This window comes from Zea mays, chromosome 9 (assembly GCF_902167145.1).
Source record: "Zea mays cultivar B73 chromosome 9, Zm-B73-REFERENCE-NAM-5.0, whole genome shotgun sequence".
In the NCBI taxonomy this organism is placed as follows: domain Eukaryota; kingdom Viridiplantae; phylum Streptophyta; class Magnoliopsida; order Poales; family Poaceae; genus Zea; species Zea mays.
This window is the reverse complement of record NC_050104.1, coordinates 141,887,908-141,896,678: the sequence shown is the minus strand read 5'-3', so window position 1 is coordinate 141,896,678 and position 8,771 is coordinate 141,887,908.

Below are 8,771 nucleotides of genomic sequence, written 5' to 3'. Positions count from 1 at the left end.
GCGAGATACGTCGACGACGCTCTAAACGGTCCAATAAATGAGCCTCAACCTCTTGCTCTCAAGGCAACAAGAAGCAAGGAGATGCTACCTAGCAAGGTGGCACAAATTGAGGCGGCCGGACTTAATGATGAAGAGATGGCCCTCATCATCAAAAGATTCAAGACGGCGCTTAAGGGTCGCAAGGGACAGCCAAGCAAGACCAAAACCAAGGGGAAGCGCTCATGCTTCAAATGCGGTAAGCTTGGTCATTTTATTGCTAACTGTCCCGACAATGATAGTGATCAGGACCAAGGGAATAAAAAGGAGAAGAAGAAGCATTACAAGAAGGCCAAGGGCGAGGCACATATCGGAAAGGAGTGGGATTCGGATTGCTCCTCCTCCGACTCCGACAATGAAGGACTCGCCGCCACCGCCTTCAACAAGTCATCTCTCTTCCCCAACGAGCGTCACAAATGCCTGATGGCAAGAGAGAAGAAGGTGAGTACTCGAGACTCCACTTATGCTTCCTCTAGTGATAATGAGTCTAGTGATGATGATGACATAGACTATTCATGCTTATTCAAGGGCTTAGATAGATCTAAGATAGATAAGATAAATGAACTCATTGATGCCTTGAATGATAAGAATAGGCTATTAGAAAAACAAGAGGACCTTTTGTATGAAGAACATGATAAGGTTGTAGAAGCACAAAAATCACTTGCTTTAGAGATTAAGATAAATGAAATGCTTTCTTGTGAGTTGTCTACATGTCATGAAACCATTTCTACTTTAAAAAGTGTTAACAATGATTTAAATGCGAACTTAGAAATAGCAAATAAATCTAATTCTTGTGTAGAACATGTTATGATTTGCACTAGGTGTAAAGATTTTGATATTGATGCTTGTAGTGAACACCTAGTTTCAATTTCCAAATTAAAAGATGAATTGGCTAGTCTTAATGCCCAACTTAAGACTAGCAAAAGTGATTTTGATAAGCTAAAATTTGCAAGGGATGCCTACACGATTGGTAGACACCCCTCAATTAAGGATGGACTTGGCTTCAAGAGAGAAACCAAGAACTTAACAAGCCATAAGGCTCCCATCTCCGCCAAGGAGAAAGGGAAGGCCCCTATGGCAAGTAGCACTAAAAGGAATCATGCTTATGTATCATGATAGGAGACAAACTAGAAACGCTTATAGGAGTTATAATGCTTATGATGACTTTGACTCTCATGCCATGTTTGCTTCTAGTTCTTCCTATATGCATGGTAGAAATATGTCTAGGAAAAATGCTATTCATCATATGCCTAGAAAGAATATTATTCATGCTCCTAGGAAAGTAGTGAATGAACCTTCTACAATTTATTGTGCTTTAAATGCTTCCTTTGCTATTTGTAGAAAGGATAGGAAAATAGTTGCTAGGAAGTTAGGGGCAAAATGCAAGGGAGACAAAACTTGCATTTGGGTCCCTAAGGATATTTGCACTAACCTTGTAGGACCCAACATGAGTTGGGTACCTAAGACCCAAGCCTAAATTTGCCTTGCAGGTTTATGCATCCGGGGGTTCAAGCTGGATTATCGACAGCGGATGCACAAACCATATGACGGGGGAGAAGAAGATGTTCACCTCCTACGTCAAGAATAAGGATTCCCAAGATTCAATTATATTCGGTGATGGGAATCAAGGCAAGGTAAAAGGGTTAGGTAAAATTGCAATTTCTAATGAGCACTCTATCTCCAATGTGTTTTTAGTTGAGTCTCTTGGTTACAATTTGCTATCTGTTAGTCAACTATGCAATATGGGATATAATTGTCTTTTTACAAATGTAGATGTGTCTGTCTTTAGAAGAAGTGATGGTTCACTAGCCTTTAAGGGTGTATTAGACGGCAAGCTTTACTTAGTTGATTTTGCAAAAGAAGAGGCCGGTCTAGATGCATGCTTAATTGCTAAGACTAGCATGGGCTGGTTGTGGCATCGCCGCTTAGCTCATGTGGGGATGAAGAACCTTCACAAGCTTCTAAAAGGAGAACACGTGATAGGTTTGACTAACGTACAATTCTAAAAAGATAGACCTTGTGCAGCTTGTCAGGCAGGTAAACAAGTGGGAGGAGCACACCACAGCAAGAATGTGATGACCACTTCAAGACCTCTGGAGCTGCTGCATATGGACCTCTTCGGACCTGTCGCCTATCTGAGCATAGGAGGAAGTAAGTATGGTTTAGTTATTGTTGATGACTTTTCCCGCTTCACTTGGGTGTTCTTCTTGCAGGATAAGTCTGAAACCCAAGGGACCCTCAAGCGCTTCCTCAGGAGAGCTCAAAATGAGTTTGAGCTCAAATTGAAGAAGATAAGGAGCGACAACGGGTCCGAGTTCAAGAACCTTCAAGTGGAGGAGTTCCTTGAGGAGGAAGGGATCAAGCACGAGTTCTCCGCTCCCTACACACCTCAGCAAAATGGTGTGGTAGAAAGAAAGAACAGGACACTAATCGATATGGCGAGGACGATGCTTGGAGAATTCAAGACCCCCGAGCGTTTTTGGTCGGAAGCTGTGAACACGGCTTGCCACGCCATCGACAGGGTCTACCTTCACCGCCTCCTCAAGAAGACGTCGTATGAGCTTCTAACCGGTAACAAACCCAATGTATCTTACTTTCGTGTATTTGGGAGCAAGTGCTACATTCTAGTTAAGAAGGGTAGAAATTCTAAATTTGCTCCCAAAGCTGTAGAAGGGTTTTTATTAGGTTATGGCTCAAATACAAAGGCGTATAGAGTCTTCAACAAATCATCGGGTTTGGTTGAAGTCTCTAGCGACGTTGTATTTGATGAGACTAATGGCTCTCCAAGAGAGCAAGTGGTTGATTGTGATGATGTAGATGAAGAAGATGTTCCGACGGCCGCTATTCGAACCATGGCGATTGGAGAAGTTCGGCCACAGGAACAAGATGAACGAGATCAACCTTCTTCCTCAACTATGGTGAATCCCCCAACTCAAGACGATGAACAGGTTCATCAACAGGAGGCGTGTGATCAAGGGGGAGCACAAGATGATCATGTGATGGAGGAAGAAGCGGAACCGGCACCTCCAACCCAAGTTCGAGCGATGATTCAAAGGGATCATCCCGTCGACCAAATTCTGGGTGACATTAGCAAGGGAGTAACTACTCGGTCTCGATTAGTTAATTTTTGTGAACATTACTCCTTTGTCTCTTCTATTGAGCCTTTCAGGATAGAAGAGGCCTTGCTAGATCCGGACTGGGTGTTGGCCATGCAAGAGGAGCTCAACAACTTCAAGAAGAATGAAGTTTGGACGCTGGTGCCTCGTCCTAAGCAAAATGTTGTGGGAACCAAGTGGGTGTTCCGCAACAAACAAGACGAGCACGGAGTGGTGACGAGGAACAAGGCTCGACTTGTGGCAAAAGGTTATGCCCAAGTCGCAGGTTTGGACTTTGAGGAGACTTTTGCTCCTGTGGCTAGGCTAGAGTCCATTCGTATCTTGCTAGCATATGCCGCTCACCATTCTTTCAGGTTGTTTCAAGTGGATGTGAAGAGCGCTTTCCTCAACGGGCCAATAAAGGAGGAGGTGTACGTGGAGCAACCCCCTGGCTTCGAGGATGAACGGTACCCCGACCACGTGTGTAAGCTCTCTAAGGCGCTCTATGGACTTAAGCAAGCCCCAAGAGCATGGTATGAATGCCTTAGAGATTTCTTAATTGCTAATGCTTTCAAGGTTGGGAAAGCCGATCCAACTCTTTTCACTAAGACATGTGAAGGTGATTTGTTTGTGTGCCAAATTTATGTCGATGACATAATATTTGGCTCTACTAATAAAAAGTCTTGTGAAGAGTTTAGCAGGGTGATGACGCAGAAATTCGAGATGTCAATGATGGGCGAGTTGAACTACTTCCTTGGGTTCCAAGTGAAGCAACTCAAGGACGGCACCTTCATCTCCCAAACGAAGTACACGCAAGATCTGCTAAAGCGGTTTGGGATGAAGGACGCCAAGCCCGCAAAGACTCCGATGGGAACCGACGGACACACCGACCTCAACAAAGGAGGTAAGTCCGTTGATCAAAAAGCATACCGGTCAATGATAGGGTCTTTACTTTATTTATGTGCTAGTAGACCGGATATTATGCTTAGCGTATGCATGTGTGCTAGATTTCAATCCGATCCTAAGGAGTGTCACCTAGTGGCGGTGAAGCGAATCCTTAGATATTTAGTTGCTACGCCTTGCCTCGGGCTCTGGTATCCAAAGGGGTCTACCTTTGACTTAATTGGATATTCAGATTCCGACTATGCTGGATGTAAGGTCGATAGGAAGAGTACATCGAGGACGTGCCAATTCTTAGGAAGGTCCCTGGTGTCGTGGAACTCTAAGAAACAAACTTCCGTTGCCCTATCCACTGCTGAGGCCGAGTATGTTGCCGCAGGACAGTGTTGCGCGCAACTACTTTGGATGAGGCAAACCCTCAGGGACTTTGGCTACAATCTGAGCAAAGTCCCACTCCTATGTGATAATGAGAGTGCTATCCGCATGGCGGAAAATCCTGTTGAGCACAGCCGCACAAAGCACATAGACATCCGACATCACTTTTTGAGAGACCACCAGCAAAAGGGAGATATCGAAGTGTTTCATGTTAGCACCGAGAACCAGCTAGCCGATATCTTTACCAAGCCTCGAGATGAGAAGACCTTTTGCAGGCTGCGTAGTGAGCTAAATGTCTTAGATTCGCGGAACTTGGATTGAATTGTAGCATACATGTGTTTATGCCTTTGATCATGTTCATTCTGCATTTTGTTGCTTATTGTGGTGCTCAAGTTGTACAAACATTCCTTGGACCTCACAAGTCCCTGTGTAAGTGATGCACATTTTTAGGGGGAGTTGTGTTACAACTTGACCCTTTGAGACTAACCATATGCTTGAGTTATGCTTGATTTAGTCTCGAAGGAGAATTGAAAGGGAAAAGGTGGACTTGGATCATGAAAGACTTCCACTGCACTCCGATGAGAGGGTAACTTATTCCAAGTTCATCTCATGAACTCTTATTGCCATTTGATCTTAATTGAAGATTTTGGTGAGGCAATGGGGTTAAAGGGCCAAGATTAATCCCGTTTTGGTGCTTGATGCCAAAGGGGGAGAAAATAAAGGCCAAAGCAATAAATGGATCAGCTACCACTTGAGAGATTCGAAAATAGTAGAGTAGAGTTTTTGGTTTGTCAAAACTCTTTCATTGTCTCTTTTGTCAAAAGTTGGCTCTTGTGGGGAGAAGTGTTGATTATGGGAAATAAGGGGAGTTTTTGAAATCCTTGATCAATCTCTTTTGGAATGACTCTCTTTATGTTTCAACTTGTGTGTGTGACTTAGAGATAGAGATTTGAGTTTGATTTGCAAAAACAAACCAAGTGGTGGCAAAGGATGATCCATATATGCCAAAATTGAATCAAAATAAATTTGAGTTTTATTTGAAGTGATATTGCACTTGTTCTAGTTGCTTTATGTTGTGTTGGCATAAATCACCAAAAAGGGGGAGATTGAAAGGGAAATGTGCCCTTGGGCCATTTCTAAGTATTTTGGTGATTGAGTGCCAACACAAGTGCTTAAATGTGAATTTATGTCCATGGATGAACAAAGTGCAAATCAAGAGTAAAGGTATGTTTCTAAGCCTTAGTACATTGGTTTTGTGTATTAATATACTTGTCTAAGTGTTAGAAACAGAAAGAAGAAGAAAAGAAAAGAGGTGCAAAAGGCTGGCTGTGTACAGCCAAGACTCAGCTCAGTCTGGCACACCAGACTGTCCGGTGGTGCACCGGACAGTGTCCGGTGCGCCAGGCTGACTCGGCGTGAGGTGGCCGCTCTCGGGAATTCGCCGACGGCGTATGGCTAAAATTCACCGGACTGTCCGGTGTGCACCGGACTGTCCGGTGAGCCAACGGTCGGCCGAGCCAACGGTCGGCCGCGGATTCTGCGCACGACACGTGGCCTGGCGCCCTGGCCAACGGTCGGAAGGGGGCACCGGACTGTCCGGTGTGCACCGGACATGTCCGGTGCGCCAACGGCTCCCAGATCTGCAACGGTCGGCTGCGCTGTTTAAGGAAGGAAATCGGGCACCGGACACTGTCCGGTGTGCACCGGACTGTCCGGTGCACCCGACGACAGAAGGCAAGATTGGCCTTCCAGATTTGCTCTCAACGGCTCCTAGCTTCCTTGGGGCTATAAAAGGGACCCCTAGGCGCATGGAGGAGGATACCAAGCAACCTTAGAGGATTCTTGATCATCCACACTCAGTCTTTGCGCATTCGTTTGTCATTGTCAGTGATTCGAGCTCCGTTCTAGTGAGAACTTTGAGATAGTCTTTTGAGCTCGATTCTTGGCCGTGTGTGTGCGCATTTTGCTGTGGATTTGGGTGTGTTGCTTCTCTTCCTTACTCCGTGTTTTTTTGTGAACTTCAAGTGTAAGGGTGAGAGACTCCAAGTTGTGGAGATTCCTTGCGAACGAGATAAGAAAAGAAAAGCATAACACTGTGGTATTCAAGTTGATCATTGGATCACTTGAGAGGAGTTGAGTGCAACTCTCGTCCGTTGGGACGCCACAACGTGGAGTAGGCAAGTTTTGTACTTGGCCGAACCACGGGATAAATCACTGTGTCTTCTCTGTGTTGAACTCCTTGTGGTTATCGTATTGTGCAAGATTTTCACTCTAGCCACTTGGCTTTAACTGTGCTAACGCTTAATCCAAGTTTTGTGGCTTAAGTTTTTAAGTTTTACAGGATCACCTATTCACCCCCCCTCTAGGTGCTCTCACATACCACGTATGCCCAACAATAATTTGTTGAATGACTCGGCCATGTTACTACACTGGAACTCATATCTCCATCCACCTAAGTCGTGAGCTCTCGTCCACTTCTCCAAATCCGGCATCAATCCATTCAACCAATCTCTACCTTCGGCATTTGTTGCGACTTTGAGCTTTTCTAACTTTTCTCTAAAGAACTTGTCTTCCAGCTGTCGACATGTCTCCTGGAAAAGCTCAAAGTTATACTTGACACCATCCTTACGCAGAAGATTCTCAGCAAGGTGTCGAGTACACCACCTGTGATGCAAAGGAGGGTACCCATCGATCTGCTCACGGACCGCGTTGAGTATTCCCTGGTGCCGATCTGATATTACACCAACTTCCCGTCCTGGGCCAACCACATGTATCCGGACCAGTCGCAGGAACCAGCCCCAACTGTCTTTGTTCTCTTTCTCAACCAGAGCAAATGCTAGGGGAACTAACTTGTTGTTTGCATCAACGGATATGGCAATTAGAAGAGTGCCCTGGTACTTGCCGAGAAGAAACGTGCCGTCAATTGAAAAGACAGGACGACAATGCCGGAAGGCATCCACACACTGGGGAAAGCACCAGAACGCACGGAAGAATATCTGTCTCCCATCAATCCATGCATTTGGTTTAGGGATGTACTCATAATGCATGCCTGGATTGACCGCCTTCATTGCATTTAAAAGAACAGGTAGCTGCTCGTACCCAGACTCCCAGTCCCCATATATCATCTTCCACGCACACTGCTTAGCCCTCCAAGCTTTACCATATGTTATCTTGTACCCATCAAACACATTCTCCACGATCCTCATGATTGTCCTAACCTTCATATTTGGTTCCGACTACAGTATTCCCATAAGTCGCTTCCCAATGAGGGTTGATGTCAATTGGCGATGTTTCATCGTTAACTCATGTTCAGCACATGTGTGTGGCCCCACTACTTTTGTTATCTTCCACTTTGCGGTGATCTTTTGTATCCTAGCACAAACCCTCCATGAACAGTTATCCTTGTCGCATACAACCGTGTAACGACGTTTCTCGTACGAATGAAGTACTCTATACGGCCTCTTACGTAAGACTGCGTAATGCTGCAACCACCTCTTCAAGGTAGTTAGGTCCTTGAAGACCCTACCCTTTTCAATCATCATGCTAGGACCGGCCTCAGGAGCGTCAAGCAGCTCATCATCCCTGCCCTCTGCATTTGCCTGAAGAGAAAGACTAAGATCGCTGAACTCATGCACTCTAGGATCCCGACCGTCTGGAAAAACACGTTGCAACATCTCAATGTCACTCTCTGTGAGTTCACCAACCGGGCGATCATCATCTGAATCAGCAGCCATAGCAAAGGCATATGGCTCCTCTTCATTCCTAAACTCAGGACTGTTGGAGGCAATAAAACCATCACCGAAGCAGCCACGTGCCTCGGTCTGAGGATCAACCACAAGAGTAGGAGTCTCTCCTGCAACATGTACAAGATGATCAGTCCCACGTCAAATGGAATGAGAAAAGTGCTCATGGTCCAAAATGAAGATGTAATGCCAATAAGACTTACTGCAATTGGTTTGTGCCAAAGGGATACACGCAGCTAAATCTGTCTGCAGACCATCTCCTGGCTGACTTAATGGGATCAAATTGGGGCCAGATTGAGCATCAGGAACAGTTGGCACGTCATCGATAGCATGATCAAAGTCTTCAGGGGGACGGTCTACTACAACCGGACGCACCACAACCTCCATGAGTTGCAAATGGGTCTTCATAGCCGAAGTAATATAATTATCCCAATCCAGTTGACAATCAATTGGGATGACTCGTCTTATGACATTTGGTGGATGACCGATATTAAGCACTCCGTCAACCGCAATGTCATCAACTTCATGGTAACCTAACTTTTGTTTAGCCTTTGTAAACACATCTCTCAAGGAGGGTCTACCATCGAATAGTACCGGCACGTGTCGCATGTCAATGAACTTG